Here is a 19,884-nt window from a genome sequence, read left to right on the forward strand (position 1 = left end):
GCATCTTTTGTTCTCATAATTCATAATAAAAAATTATTAAAAAAAAGATGCTACTACTTCCTGTGGAAAATAAGTAAGGGTAAATCAGAAATCTTAACTTAGAAAGGGAATGGTAAAATTCCTACAGTGTGTTAGTAGGTGAGGGGAAAGTTAATAAGACATATTTGTGATCAGGTCAGGGAGATAGTTCTGAAATACTGAAGCATGTGCTTTTTCTTTTTTTTCTTTCTTTTTTTTTTTTTTGTCACACCTGGCTCTGCACTCAGAAATCACTCCTGGCAGACTTGGGGGATGGAATGCTGGGGATCGAACCTGGGTCAGTCCTGGGTTGGCAGCATGCAAGGCAAATGCCCTCTGGCCGCTTTGTGAAGCATGTGCTTTGCCTCAAGACTTGGGGTTTCATCCCTGGCACCATTCATTTGTTCTCCTAAGCACCAAACCAAAAGTTATCAGATGTGGACCAAAGACACTCCCAAGGATTTATCCGTTATTGAGATATTTATAATTAAAATCTTTATAATCTTCCCTCAGAGTGACATACAAGGGCAAAGGGTGAAAGGGTCATTTTCAGGGTGGAAAGGTTATGGGCCACTTTTGGCAGTATTAAAGGTCTTTTTTCTGGCTGTCTGTTCAGGAATTATTCCAGAAATGCTTTCGGAATTGTATGTGGTGTCAGGAATTGAACCAGGGTCAATCATATGCAAGGCCAGTGCCTTACCTCTCAGGTCTCAGTTCTATAAATTATAAACAAACTTCATCTAGAATGAGCTCTTCTTCATGCTCTGATAATGAAAAACAAGCTCATTGTAATAATTTGTACAGTAATTTTTTGAGAGAAAACATGGGTTAAAATCAAGTTTTGGGCCAGATCTGATAGTACAGCAGGTAGGGCATTTACCTTGCAGGTGGCTGACCCTGGTTCAACCCCCAGCACCACATATGGTCCTCTGAGCTTGCCACAGCTGGTCCCAGGGTGTGGCCCATAGACAAAAACAATAACAATAAAAACCACAAGTATCAGCAGTAATTATCTGAAAGGTAGAATTTTAATAAAGTTTGTTTTTCTTTTCTTTGGTCATACTTTGTGAATTTTCAAAGTGAACATGTATTCTTAATTAGTAATAAAGAGAAGCTCATAATTCTCAGTTCCTTTGCCAGGTATGCTATACCCTGGTTGCTTCTACCCTTGCTTTATTCATGAGAAAGTCAAGGCTTGGGTTTAGAAAAGGCCAGACTTAAGCTTTAATTCCACTCCTGTGCTTTCCTTCTCTCATTCTTTGGGCCCATGATTTTCCCCAAGAGGAACATATTTTGAGAGAATTATAGTAATAGATTAGAAGTGTTTGCCACGTACTTGGATCTATTTGAAATATGTGGTGAATGTTCCAATGATAATAAGTTACCTTTACACTTTCTTTCCTTTATTTTGAGGGGGTAGACCTGGCAATGTTCAGGGGTTACTCCTAGCTCTGTTCTCATGAATTTCTTCTTGGAAATATGGGGAACCATAGAGAGTACCATGGATCAAATACAGGTCAGTAGGTCAGTCATGTGCAAAGCAAGTGCCCTACTCATTGTACTATTGTTCTAGCCCTATCATTAGGATTTCTTTTTTTAAAAAAATCTTTATTTAAGCACCATAATTACAAGCATGATGTAGTTGGGGTTCAGTCATAAACAGTTTTACTTAGCCTTTGTGACTCTGAAGTTAATTTAAGGTCAGTTGGATTGTATTTTTGACTATAATAGCTTTTTATTCTTGCAAGTTTAGAAAAATTGTTGCATATAACTGTTTTTTCAGGAAAGAATAAACTTAATAGTCTCTACCTGCACAATTGGCCAGAATGAAGCAAGTTTCCAGATGAGATGGCATCACCCAGACTCCCTTTGCAATATGTTCCTTGGTTTGAGGTGATAGCCTGAGGTTTAAGGAGAGAAAAGTGAATGAAGCATGGGATCTCTTCTTGGAATCTTGGCCCATAGTGAAGTACTTATTTCCTTATTATTCTACATGTAGATTTTTGTTGGTATGAGGTAAAATTCATGTTGGTAAACAAACAAGAATAGCCCTTTCTACGAGGTTTGGCTATATTCCAGAACCTTATTCAGATGGTACTCAAACCTGTATTTTTGTTGCTGTTTTCACCCAACAGATGTGGGTGCTGAAAGAGTGTCCTACATATCTGTCTACTCAATGGTAGTCTTGATTCTCCAGGGCTTTCTGCTGGCATCACCATGAGCCAAATTTCTCCCAAGCCCCAGGAACTTGGGATTTGTCTTCAACACTGCCTTCTCCCAACCTTCTACCACCAGACCCACAACCCCCCACATCTGACATATGACTTTGCTTCTAAGAATACTTTTAAAAACCATTTTCCTCTTTTTGTTCTCTTGCCATTTTTGTTCTTTAAAAATAACTTTTTATTGGGGCACATCAGGTCGGGCATTTATTTGCCTTGCACATGGCTGACATGGGTTTGATCTCCGGCATCCCATATGGTCCCCCAATCCTGTCAGGAGTGATTTCTGAGTACAGAGCTAAGAGTATCCCCCCAAAACTTTTGTTTTTGGGCCACACTCGGTGACACTCAGGGTTACTCCTGGCTATGCACTCAGAAATTGCTCCTGGCTTGGGGGACCATATGCGACATGGGGGGATCAAACTGCGGCCTGTCCTAGTTTAGTTTGTGTAAGGCAAACACCCTACTGCTTGTGCCACTGCTATGGCCTCAAGAAAACATTTTTATTGAGATACCAGGATATGTTAATCACACATTTCATGCAAAATTATTCAAAACCCATCACCAAAGAGCATTCTTCTTCTACCCTAGGACCCCTTCCAACTCCCATGCTCACGATGTAAGTTTAGTTTCATAGGCAAAACCTTCAGTTCTAAAAACTCTGCCCGTTTGTTATTCTCTTAAATCTCAAAGGTGGTTTTACTTACACACGTATAGATGAATAGAGCTAAGTTACTGAAATTCTACAAAATTAAAATTCATTCTACATTGTTATTCTAATGACTATTGTTATTCTAAGAGATCATTTTTATAAAGACACAACTTATAAAGACAAACTCTTTAGTTATTTGGTGCCATCTGCTGTATTCTAGCTGAGCTCCTTAGCATGCTCTACAAGACACATGATCTGTTCTTGCTCACCTTTTGCCTCAATTCTTCCACCCTTTCCCTCAACCAGTGAGGCTCTTTTAAGCCTTTGAACAACCTGAATTTAGGGGAAGATTTTGTTCTGCTGTGATGACTCACCGCCAGGGACCCCCAAGATTTCCCAAAGAGCCATGTAAATGACTTCATTATGGGCTTAGTCATGCTCCACGTACGAAGTTTGCTTCTGTGGGTGTTTCCTCATTAGGATTGGGCTTCTTGAGGGCAAGACAATGGTACCCTGATGTTTAAAATGCTGACTTCAATGCTTATTCCCCTTGACTTAAGAGCTTGCTATCATGCCAGAAAGATAGTCAGTAGGTAGGACACTTACCTTGCATGTGGCTGACCCAGATTCAAAAATGCTGAACCATGCAGTCATACACAGCCACAAGACATCTCATTTTTATAGTGTCAGCTTACTAGTATCACAGGAAATCTGTTGGGAAAGTTACATAGACTCATAGTTACATAGGCTCAGTGAGCCTAAACAAGTATGAAATACAGAAGTTTCAACTAGCACCAACAACAGCCCAGTAAATCCTTAAATATTAACTTTCGTAACACCATGAGAACTATAATAAATTTAAATTGACTCGTGTGTATCTAAGTTTTAACAATTCCAGTTGCCTTTCTGTTGTAACAAACAATATGAAGTAAATTTGTTTGTGCCTACATGGAAGCAGGCTATGTTGGGGGTGAGAAATGAGGGACACTGGTGAAGGGAAGAATCACACTGGTGCTGAGATTAGTGTTTGAATATTTAATGTCCGAAACAATTGTATTTTGAACAACTCAGTAAATCATGGTGTAATAATAAAAATTAGAAAAATAAAGATAAATAGTGAAGTATTCACACATTTTTCTATGAGGGAACACGTGACTGTTAATGGTATTTATGATATAGTAAGAGGGGAATTTATGAGCAAGGCAAAATAACTAGGGGCCTGGGGATAGTTCACTGGTGAAACACCTACCTTGCAAGCATGAGGAATATTAGAGGAATGCTTGAAGGAATATTGCATTTAATTGGACCACAATTCTACACCATTAGTTCTCAGATTTAAAGAAAACCTTCAGAAGAATCTTGGTCTTGTGAGTCCAGTTGTAAATTTAGGACTGTATGGTTGGGACTGTTTAGGACAGGGAGTGTGTCCAGTGAGTCCTTGTGGTCCTGGTGTTACTCAGAACTTCTGAAAGAGACCCCAAACCCCATAATTAGCTAGTGATTGATGTTGAATTTCTTAGAGAGGGTCCAAGTGAACACAAAAGAATACTCTGGACCAAGGGAGCATTCCAAGGAAGGACTGTACTTGGGAGAAGTCACCAGCTCAGTTGCTCCAGATTTGACTTGAGAAAGTTTAGTTGTGTCCAGCATGAGAACTGGTAGTAGGACACTGTATTCTTTTCTAGGTTAGCTGGGTTGGAACTTGTTTATGGCTTCCCATCTGTGCTCTGGCAAGTCATTCTGAGCTGGTAATGAGAGAAAGACGCCTCCTTCTTGGATGCTGGACTGCTGAGGTGTTGAGGCACACACTTGAAACCTGATGAGCAGCCCTGGAAAGAGCACACACATCTGGATGATAGTCCGAAATGAAGGAGATGGTTTTTGCAGAGAGGGAAGGAGAGTCCATGTTTTCCAGCTAGGTGAACTAGACCTGCGATGAGAAACAACATATCAAGATCTGCTGTTTGGTCCTGGCAGGATAATATTAAAACCCTCCTGTGAAAAATTTACCAGATAGTTTTGATAATTTCCAGAGACTAGCACCTGATATCTTTGGGGCAATTATTTAGCCTGCTCTGAGTTCATTTTACTGTTATGCAATATAAGGCTAATGCTTGATGAGAACAAACTATCCTATTACTAAAAATGGTGCCTTGTGGGGCCGGAGAGATAGCATGGAGGTAAGGTGTTTGCCTTTCATGCAGAAGGTCATCGGTTCGAATCCCGGCATCCCATATGGTCCCCCGTGCCTGCCAGGAGTGATTTCTGAGCTCGGAGCCAGGAAAAACCCCTGAGCACTGCCGGGTGTGACCCAAAAACCACCAAAAAAAAAATGGTGCCTTGTCAGTCTCTGACACCCACTCATCATCCTCTTCCTTCAATTATGCCCAAATGAGTTGGGGAGCTGCCTGAAATCACTAGTCTCTTCTTTTTAATTATTGGCACTGAATCATATAACACTCAGGAGATATAATATGTTTTTTATTCTTGGTGCTCTTGAATTGTAAGTTAACTTTTAACCCATGTCCCTATTGAAGAAACACCCTAAACTAACCAACTAGAAAACAGTGTTCATGTTCAGTTTTTCTTAACCTCACAGTAGACAGGAAAAACACCTGTCTAAGTTTCTAAGTTATTTTCTAAATTATTTAGACTAGTTGTTTATATTCACTTGTATCAGGATGGTTTTGTCATTCATTTGCAACTGGACATGAGTGTGAGAATGAAAAGGCAAATTCAGGCTTCTTTGGAGAAAGAGAGCCAAGGTTGAGAAGCTGAAATACATCTGAGTTCAGAAAGAGGAATAAATGTATGTATATTGCTTACCTTTGCAAAGTTAGTTTTTATATATTTTCTTCCTTCAAAGCTGTCATTTGGGACTTCCTAGACAAGTTGTAGGCTGCTTCTTTAATGTTTTAAGGGGGAAAGTTTTGGACTTTTACTGGTATTTGTCCATACTTTTTATCATAGCCTTTTTCTCCCTTTGGAACCTCTCTTAGGAAGCCTTCAGAGATATTGCTGGTAGCCTGCATTTCTGCATCATGATGGACTTCCAGCCTTTATACTTTTAGGGCTGGCACTGGAGTAGCTGTTTTAATTTCTCACTGTAAGAGCTCCCTTGTTTGCCTACCCATTTCAGGTTTTAATTTGTACTTTTTGGGGCTGGCGAGGTGGCGCTAGAGGTAAGGTATCTGCCTTGCAAAGGCTAGCCAAGGAAGGACCGCGGTTTGATCCCCCGGCGTCCCATATGGTCTCCCTAAGCCAGGAGCAATTTCTGAGTGCTCAGCCAGGATTAACCCCTGAGCATCAAACGGGTGTGGCCTGAAAAACCAAAAAAAAAAAAATTTGTACTTTTTGATAACCTTTTCATGTGGTTATCATTAAACATCTGTAAGTGAAATATCTATTTTGATCATAAAACATTACTTGTTTCTTTTGTTATTGTTGAACTTTGATAGGTCTTTATATATTCCAGGTACAACTCTATTGTCAGAAAATACTTTGTCAGAAAATTGTCAGAAATAAAGTCTCTTACTTTGTGATTTATTTTATAATCTTAGCAATCTAGAACAAGAACTTTTTTTTTATAAAGTCTAGCTTACCACTCATATTTATGCTTTTGGTAGAGATGTAAGCAGGTAGGCAGGGAACATTATATTTAAAGATGTGCATTGAATACATTATTCTTTTGCAAAGCTTAGAAGCATGAATGCAAAAATCTAATGAGATGCAGAAATGGAGCTGTTAAAATTGATCCAGAAGGCTGACCCCTTACAGAGGGGAGGTTATAGTAGAAACAAGAGGCTATGAAAGTCCATCAAGAGTCCTGAACATTTCTCCTTAACAGGATAGCAGCTGACTTTTTTTTTAAAATAATTTTTGAAAACTGACTCTTACCTATACATAAAATGCAAAAAATGAGAGAATTTTGGAGAAAACCCTGTGAAACTAATCACAAAAACAAAAAGCTTGCATTTATCATCTTGGAATTCACCCTTCATTGTAGCTTGAGGTGTCCCTTTGAGAAGCCTGCATTTTCTCTTGAACACATCTCTCTCTCTCTCTCTCTCTCTCTCTCTCTCTCTCTCTCTCTCTCTCTCTCTCTCATATTCACATACAGGCATCCACACACAACACATCACAATTCTCTCCAAGAACTCAGGTGGTAGGAACCACTTTCCACACCATGAGATCAAGTGGACCATAGGTACAAACTATGGCTACCTGATGAGTCTGATAGATGCCAGGATGCCAGTGTGTGTGCCATTAAGCTATTCATGGACTTTATACCTGAACATCCCCAGGCAGTTCCCCAGGTTACTGAAGTGGGTCAAACAGTAAGTCTCTCATTCACTCACTCTCTCTTTCTCACTCTCCATCTCCCTTCCCTCTCTCTTATTCTCACTTCCTGCAGACGTCATTTTAGAGACCATTCAACTTACCAACATAAGTTGGTATCAAAATTCTTCGCCTAATTTCAGATCAGGTTTTCTCCTAGAAATTTTATAGTTTGTCATTTATATTTATGGTCCCTCATTAATTATATATAAAGTATGAAGGCTATATCTATATTTTGCAAATGAAAATATGAATATAAAAATTGATTGAAGATTAGCATTCCTTCATTGACGTCTTTGCATGTTTATTAGGAATTTTCTAATTCATGTGAACTGCCTTTTTTATAGTATGTATTGATCCATTATATTAGCATAGTTTTCCGTGCTAATACTTATATATCTTGATCACCTATTTATAGTACATTTTAAAACTGAATAGTAACATATCTATCTTTGTTATTTTTTAAATTATTTGACTATTCTAGTTTTTTGATTTTTTCTATATCTTTTAGAATTAGTTTAATATTATAAAGAAACCAAAAATTATTGAGATTTTATTGAAATGATGGATCAGATCTGTTTAAGGAAAAATGACATGATGTCTTGAATCTTCTGATATATGAATATGATATATATCTCTAATATTGATACATAATATGTATATTATATATGTTTGGGGCCATACTGGATGTGCTCAGGGCTTACTCCTGACTCTGCTCAAGGGACACTTTTAATGGGACTCACGAAACCATTTGTGGTGACAGAGCTTTATATCTTCTATTTTCAGAAAGGTGGGCCTATCATCCCTTTTAAAAATAATTTTTATTGAGATCAATGTGAAATACAAGTCTTTCACAGTTATATTTAAGGTATGTGACAGTGAATTAGGGCAATTTCCATCACCAATGTTGACCTCCCTCCTGCCCCTGTTTCCATACCTCCAAACTTAGTCCTCTGGACTGCTAGTGTAGCAGATTCTTTTTGTTTATAACTTGTTGTAGTTTGGGTCTCTTGATTCTATTGTCATTGACTTTGGGTTGGGTATTTAGGTCTGATCATTTTTTATTTCTCAATGTTCATGAGTCTGCTTGCACCTGGTACCATTCACTTCTTTCGCACTCAATTTATGAGGCAGGACAAGATGATTCATGTTCTATGGTGCTGTTGGAAAAAAAAGGTGGGGAGAAGCTCCTGTCTGAAGCTATAACTATAAATTTAAAATGTAATTTTAAAATTTAAATGAAAGAAAAAACAAAACAAAATAAAAAAAAAGGAAAGGGGGACTTGTGTGGCAAGATTTTTTGTTTGTTGTTGTTGTTGTTGTTGTTTTGCATAGGCACAGTAAGTATTAGGGAAATTAGAAAGGAAATTCCCTTGACCTAAGAGATACAGGGTTTCTCCACCCTTGAGGCATACTGGCCATGTTCACTGTCAAACCCCAAGGTCTTTTTATGGTGCCAGGAAACATTCTGCTCAGTTGTGGCTGTCAAAGTCAGTCTTCTGTAATTCGAAGATCTTGTTTTTTTGCAGAGGTCCTAGGACGAAGTCTAGGATAGGATCTTTCTTTATGGTTCCAGAAGTTCTTCTCAGTCACAGTTCTTGTAGTCAGCTTTCTGTATTTAGTGATCATGGTTTTTTCACAGATCAAAGGATGGATTCTGATTTTATCTCACCGTTAGCTGATGAGATGAGGTGGGGAAACCTGCCTTTAGATCAAGTTGTTGCTGTTCCCTCATCATTAGGATGTCATATGAACATAGCTGGTGCTAGTTGGTGCCAGAGCTGTATTAGGGACTCCCTAGTACGGGGGCAGTTTGATTCCTGGCCTATTATCTCTCTCTTTTTTTTAAATTTTTCTAAGGTTTATTCACTTTTAATTAATAACCTCATATATTATGTTCATCTTTTATTTCACTGTTCATTTCTTCTTTTTGATATTATTTTTTTTCAGCTGACAGCGGCGCCCACACTGGGACCGGTTTGGCGGGAAGTTGATATTATTTTTTAATGAATTTTAAGCATCATGGTTACACAAATATTTGTAGTTGGGTTTCAGTTATCGAATGTACACTATCCTTTACCAGTGTTCCCCATTTTTCTTCTCCCCCCACTCCCTGCCTGTCTTTAGGACAGGCATTCTGTTTCTCTCTCTGTCATTTTCATGATAGTTGTTAGTGCAGCTATTTCTCTAACTGTGCTCATCTCTCTTTGTGGTAAGCTTCATATCCTTCTGGCCTGCATCTCTATTGCCTCTGGGTATTATTACCATATTGTCTTTTGTTTCTCTTAAATCCCACAGATGAATGAGACTATTCTATGTCTCTCTGCCCCTCTGACTCATTTTACTCAGTATGATAGTCTCTTTGTCCATCCATATATGATGAATTTCATAACTTCATTTTTCCTAACAGCTGTGTAGTATTCCAATGTAGACGTACCATAGTTTATTTAGCCACTCATCTGTTGTAAGGCATCTGGGTTGTTTCCATATTATGGCTATTGTACATAGCACTTCAATGAACATAGAAGTTCAGAGGGCACTTTTGTATTGTTTTTTGTGTGTGTGTGTGTGTGTTCCTAGGGTATATACTTAAGAGTGGTATAGCTGGATCATATGGGATCTCAATTTCCAGTTTTTTGAGGAATATCTATATTGTTTTCCAGAAAGGTTGGACTAGACATAATTTCTACCAGCAGTAAATGAGAGTTCCTTTCTCCCACATCCATGCCAGGAATGGTTTTTGTTCTTTGTGATGTGTGGCAGTCTCTGTGGCTTGATGATATCTCATTTTTATCTCCTCATTACTAGTAGTGTGGAGCATTTTTTCATGTGCCTCTTGGGTATCTGTATTTCTTCTTTGAGAAAGTGTCTGTTCATTTTTTCTCCCCATTTTTGATGAGGTTAGATTTTTTTTCTTAAGTTCTGTCAGTATCTTGTATATTTTAGATATTAGCCCCTTATCTGAATGGTATTGATTGAATAGTTTCTACCATGTGTGGGTGATCTTTGTAACCTAGTCACTGTTTCCTTTGAAGTACAGAAGCTTCTCAGTTTAATGTAGTGAAATAACTACTTTCACTTGTTTTTGCATAGTTGTGTTTCCTACTAGAAGATACCTTTGGTTTCAATGTCATGATATGTTTTCTTTTGTATACCTTATTGTTTCGTCTAATATCAAGGTCTTTAATCCATATTGATTTGACCTTTGTGCCTGGTGTTAGATAGAAGTCTGAGTTCGGTTTTTACAGTTCTCCCAGCATCTCTTGTTGAAGAGGCTTTCCTTACTTCATTTGCTTCATTTTGTGTTTCTTGCCCCTTTATCAAAGATGAGTTGATTTTATGTCTGGGAATCTCTGAATACCCAAGTCTATTCCATTGATCTTTGGGTCTAACTTTAGTCCAGTATCATGCTGTTTTAAGACTATTGCTTTGTAGTAAAGTTTAAGTTTGGTGAAAGTGAAGCCTCCTATCTTTTTATTCTGAAGGATTGCTTTAGCTATTTGTGGGCATTTATCATTCCAAATTAATTTCTGGAGTGTTTGTTTCACTTATTTGAAAATTGTCATGGCTATCCTTAGAGGGATTGCATTAAATCTATATAATGCTTTAAGGAGTATTGCCATTTTAATTATGTTAATTCTCCAAATCCATGAACAGGGTATATGTCTCCATTTCCTTGTATACTCTTTTATTCCTTGATAGCACTTCTTTCTTTCAGATAACATACAGCCTTAACATTCTGTTGACCAGAGAGCTGACAGGGGTTTTTTTTTAGTATACTCAAAAACCCTGTATAGTTAGTAAAATAACCTAATTAGTTCAATGGTCAAATCTCTTTATTTGTATAATTAGTTTAATAGATAACTTTTGGGGGGACACACCCAGCAGTGCTCAGGGGTTACTCCTGGCCCTTTGCTCATAAATTACTCCTGGAAGGCTGAGGGGACCATATGGGATACTGGGGATTGAATCTGGGTCAGTCTCAGGTTGGCTGCATGCAAGACAAATGCCCTACCCACTATATATTGCTCCACCCACAGATAACTTTTTAAAGTAATTGGGAACCTGAAACTCCAACATTAAACTCCACAAAATGCAAAGAACGACTACAAGTGTGGATAAGGAAAGAAACCTAGGCAAATCTCCAAGTCCATCAAAATACCTAAGCCTGGTTGATGAGAACCTAAAATCAACACTTCATGTATTAGCACTAGCCAGAGAAATTAAGCAATCAATAGATGAATAATTCAACCAACTCAAAGAAGACTCTTTTAGAAGGTAAGAGAATCCATACAAATGGAATTGAAGGAACTAAGTAATATGTTAGCAAGGCATAGTAGTAGAATTGCACGGGAAAAGCCATATAGATGAACCTGAAGACAAATTAAAAGACAGAAGATAATGAAGTAAAAAAAGAAGCTAGACAAAAGGGTGAAAGATGTATAAATTACTTAATTAACCTCTGAATTATAGAATACCAGAAAAGGAGGGAACAGGAAAGGGGAAGAACTTGTAGTGGCCTGAAGCCAAGCAAAAATGACTCTGGCTACACAGGTTTTTTTTCTTAAGTCTGGATTTGATAGTCAAGATAAGGAGGCCAAGTGCCTCACAGCACAAATTGCTAGTCCTGACACTGTCCTTCCAGCAAAGATTTCCTTGGGAAATTCAGCCAGTACTTTCTATTTAATAGATATCTCCGCACATAAAGGAACAAACTTTTAAGGGAGTGTAGCCCAAGAATAAATTAATGAGATATTCTAATTTTCTTGAAGGAGTTTGGGAAGTATATGTGTTTAAATTAATTTCATCTAAGATGTGGGGTTTCTTTACATAAAGTATTGTTTATATAATAAGTTTTATTATTCTTTGTGAAACTATAGTAGTGGGTTACACTTTCATCTATGATATTCAAAATTTTGTATTCTCTTCTCTCTCTATCTCTCTTCCTGTCTTTTTCTGTTTTATTTTTTGGGCCACACCTCATGCTGCACATAGCTTATTTCTGGGTCTGTGTTTAGGGATTACTCCTTGCAATGCTTGCAGGACCATATGTGGTATCAGAGATTGATCCTGGATCAGCTGCATGCAAAACAAATTCTTTCCCTGCTCTACTGTCACATCAACCCTGTATTCTGTCTTTTTCTTTTTGCTGGCAGTCTGCCTTGAATTTGATAATTTTTATTGTTTTTTCACCCCAAACAATTAATTTTTTCTGTCTAGTGTATTTTTTCTGATTACTGACATTATAATTTTAATAGATAAATTAATGCCTATTGTTATTTAAATTCCAATATTTTCCTCATAAACGTTTTATTTCTTCCCTTTGAAGCCTGTTTTCTACTGGTTATAGAGTTTTGGATTGAGATGGGTTTTGTTCGTTTATTTAGCTCTTTAAGGTATCACTTTATTATCTTCTGTCTTGTATTATCACTTACAAAATTTTTCTTGTAAGTCTACCCTCTATATTTGTATATATTTTATATTTGACTCTTCTATCCTATCTTTAGCATTTCTCATTCTGTGTTTTCAGTAAGTTGGTATGAGAACTTAATGCATCCTATATTGTGTTCTGTGAACTTCTTGGCTACATTAATTTGATAAACTCACTTTGTTTCAGAATATTCTTAGCCATTATATCATAGAATTTCTTCTTTTGCCTCATTATCTAATCTTTCTACTTCTGGGATTCGCACTGTATGCATTTTAGATCATTTGATAATATTAATACAGGTCTTGGGATGCTCTTTTTTAATTTTGGGTTTAACTGCCATTAACTATGTTCACTGTCTTTTCTCTCCACTGTTTTGAATCTATGATGCGTCAAAGACAATCTTGTTGCCTTTTCACTTTTAATATTCTCTTATATACTTTCTTATAATTTCCACTTCTCTGCTGAAATAATGCATATGATTTGGTATGTTGCATATACTTTTTTTTTTAGAACCTTTAATGCATGAATCATCATTTTTTTAAAATTTTGGATCAAACCATACCACCTGAATCATATGAGTCTAGTTCTAAAGATCAGTTTGGGTATATGCTTTCTTGTATGCTTTGTATGCCTTTTTGTTTTAAAAGCCAGTTATTGAGTAGGTGCTTACATTAAGTCTCTATGTCAGGGATTTAACATGCCTTTATTGTGCTGTGGTTTTCTGTTGGAGATCTGAATTAATCTAGATAGAAGTTGGGTAAGGTGTAAAGTCTGTCACTGCTCTGGTCAAAGAACAATGCACTGTGTTTTCTAATTCACATATACCAGTGCTTGTGCTTAATAAAAAATGCAGGCCAAAAGAGGCAGATCTGGAACATTATTAAGTCTTTTGATCCTATCTTTGAGGTAACTTCCTAGAGTTCTTCAGTGAATACAGTTTAAGTCAGTGCAACATTGAGACACATGGCATTATATACTACATTGTTTTGAGATAGCACACAGTATGTGTTTTCCTTTAGGTTACAGTAACAGCTACTTTACTACTTTATACACCAAAAAATGTTTTCAGTTGATCTAAAAATTTGAAGTTAGGAACATGGCCCTTTCAGATCAGTACTGACTGACGTTGCATGTATTTTATTGTGGGAAAGAAATGTCCTAGGAAGCAAAAAAGGAAAAACTAGCCAGACAAGAATATCAACTAATGCCCAATAGGCTAACACCAGCAGAAAGCTTGTCCTCACACCTAGGCACTCAGTTCATTAATTAGGTCTGACCCTTTTTAATGGCTTTTGACTCATGGTTTTAGAAAATTCCTTTTTAAATTTTAACAGAAAAGGATTATAGTCTTACTAACATATAGGCTGTGACTAAACACATACCTTGAGCAGAATGTAACTTTGTGCTTTGGAAGCCTTAGAAGAGAAGACGGTATCACCTTCTGGAGTAAAGGGCAGGGTTATTGCTTGCTCCTCTGAACTCTGGACCAAGTGGTTCAAGTGGGTTTGCTTAGAGTCAGTTGCAAAGATTTATGTTTTGGGGAGGAGGAAGTTAAAAAAAGCAACTTGCATTTTGGTACATGGTGACCTCTCTTAACCACCACCCATCTGTTATAGATCCTTGTTCTTGTGTTACTTCCAGTTAACCAATTATTTCCCCTCAACCCCTTTGCAACCTGACATTCCAGTGTCCAAGATTTATTATCAATATAAAATGTCCAAACACTTGAATTGTTTCTCCATAACAAATAATGGAGATTGGAGGGGCAGAAGGTTGGACCAGGGGTGACACAGACACCTGGGTAGGCAGTTATGGGGTGGTGGGTGCAGCAACACTATATATCAATACCATAAACCTTAACACCATTGTAAACCTATTGCCTAAGCTCTAATAAAAATGAAAATAAATAAAATAAAGTTTTGTGTTGCCTAAGTTGTGACACCAACCCTCAATTTAGATATCTGCATATCTTTGATGCATCTGGGTGGAACTTGGGGTCAGGAATCTGATGTGAACTTGCTGCTTGAACTGTGAACAGCATGAAGGAATGTCCTTTGCCTTTGACCCATAAATCTCATCTTCTCTGAGCATCTGCAAAAGGGGAACAACATTAGCGCATTTACCTACAAAGTAGTAAAAATGACAAAGGCCAAGCCAGAGACAGAATATTGAAAGCAGCAAGATCAAAGAAAGAACTTACTTATAAAGAATTTTTCATAAGATTCACAGAAGATATAGCAAATGAGATAATGTGATTCAGAAGAGAATGGGGAAAATAATAATATTAATAATAATAGCAATAAAAGAAACAAAACTTTATGTAATAAACACATCACCAATAATTCTCTATTCACATAGGATAATTTTACTCATTTGTGAAATATAAGAAAAATAAATAATAAATATGAATAAATAAAATTACTATGGCAACAATAACTAGAGATACTAGAGAGGAGGGCCAGAAGGACCTGTTCATGGTAGGAAGCTTGCCACAAGAGTGTGAATATATTTAGGGTAGTGACTGATACTTGGAACTGATCATTCTGAAAAGAACTGAGTGTGAAAAGGGAATTTGTACCCCCTCATTAATAACAGTGAAAGCCACAGTGTCATAAAGGTGAGAGAGAGAGAGGAGAGAGAGAGAGAGAGAGAGAGAGAGAGAGAGAGAGAGAGAGAGAGAGAGAGAGAGAGAGAGAGAGAGAGAATTCTGCCCAAGAGACAGACTGGGGAGGTAGGTAGGAAGGAAATTGGGGACATTGGTGACAGGAAAAGTTCACTGGTAAAGGGTGGTTTGCATTCTATGTCTGCAACTCAATTATGAACAAGTTTATAAACACAGTGCTTAAATAAAGTAATTATTAAATTAAAAAAGTTCTATATTCAGCTAGATTGACATTCAGATGTGAAGGAAAAATACTAATTTCACATACAACCAGTAGCACCAGAAGTTCATAGCCTTGAAACTAGCTTTGCAAGAAGCATTAAAGGGGCTGCTTAAAAATTTTTAACATACTTCATAAACACTCATAAATCACAAATAATGACAATACTTTTCTTCAACTTAATGATATCTGTTAAAGTCAGTGGCATGAATTTACTGATCAAGAATGGGATGGATCAGAAAAATGAACCCAGATTTCTGGTGCTTACAAGAGACACACCTGTACTATATGTGTAAACATAAGTTCAAAGTCAAAGGCTAGAAAGCAAGATAATAGGCAAACAATTTCCTTAAAAATGCATATGTGGCCATACTTATATCAGACAACATAGACTTCAAATTTAAAATGGTTATAAAGTATAACCAGAACCCCAGCCTCCAAATTGAGGATTTGGTGAGACACAGGTCTAGAAGCAAACATTGACACAGGAAATAATTTACACAGTTAAAGGGTGCAAGAATGGGTTCAAGAAATCCAACACTCAAGCCAGGAATCCCACCACACAGGCCTCCTGCTCCTAAGAATGAAAGCAGCTTAGAGGAGGAAGACTGAAAAATGAATGACTTTCTTCTTCAAACCCAAGCTTTTATTCACAGAACCAGGCCACACCCTAAGGTGGAAGAATACCAAGTAGGAAGTAATCCAATAATCCCATCACCAGATCACACCCTAGGGTGGTGTATGAATATGGATTAGGGTGGGACCAGTAATCCATATCTCCCCCTAATTGATATTATAGAAAAACAAAATAATTCACATTCTATGGTTCTTAGAAATGGGCAGATGCCTCGAAAGATAAAGGTTGTTGTTGTATATGAAAATATTTCCATATGATTATCCTTTGCCTGTTGTCCCATTTTGACCCTCCAGGTGGGGGCGCTGTTGAGAGCCAAATAAATAGCTTATGTTCCTGGTGTTGAGGGGTCTTTTGCCAGAGTTGGCTGGTTGGCTTGAGGTGTTTTGGAGCTAGCAGCAGGCTGACAAAGGACTCTCCTCACCCAACCTTTTAACCCTTAACCCTCCTGTCTGTGTGGATTATTTGCTGCGGATAAATATTACCAAGATCTCCCCCAAATAGGAGACAAGGGGATGGGAATCAGTTTCTCATTCTGGGAACTATTTGTGAATTCACAAACATCCAACAAAGGATTTAATTGCACACCTTTACCACAAATGGTGCCCGAATAGATGTAACCCCACCCCAGATTTACATGTAACTTTACCTGTAAGACTCGCCCATTCCTGAGAGGAGTCTTGGGGAGATTATAAAAGGTTTGGCCTCAGGGGCCAAAGGGGATTTTGCCTGGATGAGGTTGGAGATAGGAGCAGGAGAAGAGATGGCTGGAAAAAACTAAGACTCAGGGCAAGCTAAGAATGGCATGACTTAAATAGGTTTATGATATAGGCCATATGCATTGGCCAGGGCAAATAGAGCTGATATTTCCTGAAGCCTGTTTGTGAGTGGATTTTCTCCTCGCCACCACCCTGAACCAGTAGACCTGCCAGCTAAAGGGGGTTAGAGTCACTTGGCCTGGGCTGAAGGAAAAAGGCCTCCATGCATCCATCACCATCCACCTCCATCCAAGCCCATCTTAAGGGCTTAATTGCAACAGGTTATCAATATTTTTCATAGACATAGCAAAAGTTGGGAAAATATAAAGAAAAAAACTTTTGGCCTAATAACAGGGGATCCATACCCACAAAACAGCCTGCTTTAAGGTCTACAGGCTCCAAGCACACTAAGTTTGTCTAACTATAGTTTTTCTTTAAGTTCCCAGGAAAGGTTTTTCTCAATCACAGTTTTCAGTATCGGGTTTTGTGTTAGCCCATCTGGGGCAAGTAAGTGCCAAGACAGTCCCATTCATTCCTAGACAATCTCCAATTTTCCTAGGCATATTGGCCTTATAGTTGCCCTGTAAGGTCTGGGTTACCTAGGGTTGGCCAATGTAAAGATGTGAAGGTTAAGTCAAAATGATGAACTGGAAGGTGGCCTTGGGCCTCTCATTCTCTGTAGGAGTGTCCTGGTAGAAGGGGATCGGTCTCATCCCTCTTCAGGGTTGGGAAAGACTCCAATATCCAGAACTTTTTAGATGTTGAGAGGAGATACAAGGCTGTGGCCAGTTGGTGCAGATCCAGGGTCTGTACTGGTAGATGGTTGATTCCTGGTTTAGTTACAGAAAACTGTACTTGACCCAAGGTTCAGGGATAATCAGCCAATGTCCAAGTGAATAAAACCTAAGTCAAGTTACTAAAGCAAATGTTCAGAGTGAAAGGCCTCCTGTAGCAAGAAATTACTTAGTTCTCTTTCCTAATAGATAATAACTCCTCTTGGTTTCTATTTTTTCCAATTTTATTGCATCTATGCAAAAGGAATGGTGCTATAGGATACTATTGGGGTTTATGGGGAAGATAATAAACCAAAGCATCCCTATCCTGGTTCTATCAAAAGCACAAAGATTTCAAGGGTACTATTTATACTATCTTCTATGAATTTCTACTAGCAAATCTAAATAAAAAGGGGGAAGCTGTAATTATATAATAAAATATACCATAGAGGAAAATACATATTGAATAGATGCACTTAAGAAGTATGCAAAGAGGGTATACTTTGTATATGCCCTAAGTTTTTGGAGATATTCTGAAGAGAGGATAAATTCTGCATCAAAACTTCATTCCGAAAAGCAATCTTGTGAAGTCTGAAAAAATGGCTCACAGCATTTATAAATCAGGAAATATCCTTGGGCTGAGGATCTCCTAAAAGCTGAAACCAGTTGTGAGCAACAGTCTATGGTGAAACAAAGTGGTAGAAATCAACCACCGAGAATACATCAGCAATAGCATTGTGTCTGCCTTCTTTGAGGATGATTTGCAGTTCAAAGATTCAAGTGACTGCCAGCAGCAGCAGCTAGAATGATAACATAAACAGAGACCTTTATGCAGGATGAGTCACTGGAGAAGACCATGAACAGTTCACACGACAATGGTGCTGCCCGAGCCCCACTCTCCAAGCAGTGGGCTGTCTGCAGCAAGTCCAGCTGGGATAATTTATATTGATCCTTCAAGCTTACACTGGGGTGGTACCTTAAGCAACAGTGGGACCACTACAGTAGCAGTGGCAACATCTTCCCGGGAGAAAGAAAGGGCCATATACAAGAAGTAAAGGATAAATGCAATATAGACAGACATTACATATATTACAGATGAACATTAAACAAACATAGAGGTGGCCACCACACACACACTCACACATAGATGAACAAAAGGATCAATCCATAGGAAAAATTGACCCAGGTATATTGCTTCAAAATATTAAGCCAGCATGTCAGGTGTAAAAGTTTTCTTGTTCCTTAGAGTAATCAATAGTGAGGGAGGGGAACTTTGCTGAAAAAGGCTTCATGGTTTAGAACATGCATAGAACATTCTTAAAATAATCATAGTATTTAAGACTAGAATACTAAGTGATATAGTGATAAGCACAGTAAAAAGAGTCTATTGCATTCAGATGCCTTATCCAAGAATCTCTGTGGAGAGAGAGATCAGAAGATATAGGAAGGCAAAATCAAGTGGACCCAAGAAAACACCAATGATGAAAGGACCCCAAAGAAATGTCTTTGTTCACTGGACAGCTATTAAGAGAAATAATCTCAGGAAGAGTCTGTGTAGCATTGGCCATGGGGAGACTGTGGAGTCTGATGTTGTGAAAAGAGAGAGGGGTCCAAAACCTACTAATGTTTCTGAACCTGGTGGAATGCCAGTGAAAGGTAGCTGATATGCTCCCAATATACATAGATTCTGTCGATTCATTCCCTGGCCTCACTAAGCTGCCCCACTACTTATGGTGGCAGGGCCCTCTCAGGCAGGACAGATGCAGACAGTTAAGGGGAGAGAGCTGAAGACTCTGGGCAGCATCCCAGATACCGATGGCTACCATCTTTCTTCAACCAGAGGCACTTTTTGCAAGAACATCAGCAACCCCCAACCTACAGCAGCTTATCAAGGAGACCCCAGCAGCCATCACAGAAGGTGGAGATAGAGAATCCAAGCCCAGCCAGATCCAAACTGAGAAGCTGCTTTCAGAACCTCCTGCACCTGGGTTACCTCCAAAAAATTAACTTTCTTTTAGGTTAATTTCTTGATCCTATTTGTATCGGTCACTATATTTCTGCTTAAATGTGTGTTATACCTGTATTCGATTTAATAGCTACTGTTTTGTTCTATGCCCCACTGCAAACAGAAAATTTTGTATCCAACTTTAGTGGTTTAATTTTTGTTTGCACAATT

General features: G+C 38.1%; 1 protein-coding gene and 1 pseudogene across 1 annotated transcript in view; both read left to right on the top strand.

The window, feature by feature from the left end:
• Window positions 1-18,517, top strand: part of LOC126020815 (stomatin-like) — a 40,304-nt pseudogene extending 21,787 nt beyond the window's left edge.
• CRYL1 (crystallin lambda 1) overlaps window positions 1-19,884 on the top strand; it is a 172,772-nt gene that overhangs the window by 106,428 nt on the left and 46,460 nt on the right. The window lies entirely within an intron of this gene.

This window comes from Suncus etruscus, chromosome 10 (assembly GCF_024139225.1).
Source record: "Suncus etruscus isolate mSunEtr1 chromosome 10, mSunEtr1.pri.cur, whole genome shotgun sequence".
In the NCBI taxonomy this organism is placed as follows: domain Eukaryota; kingdom Metazoa; phylum Chordata; class Mammalia; order Eulipotyphla; family Soricidae; genus Suncus; species Suncus etruscus.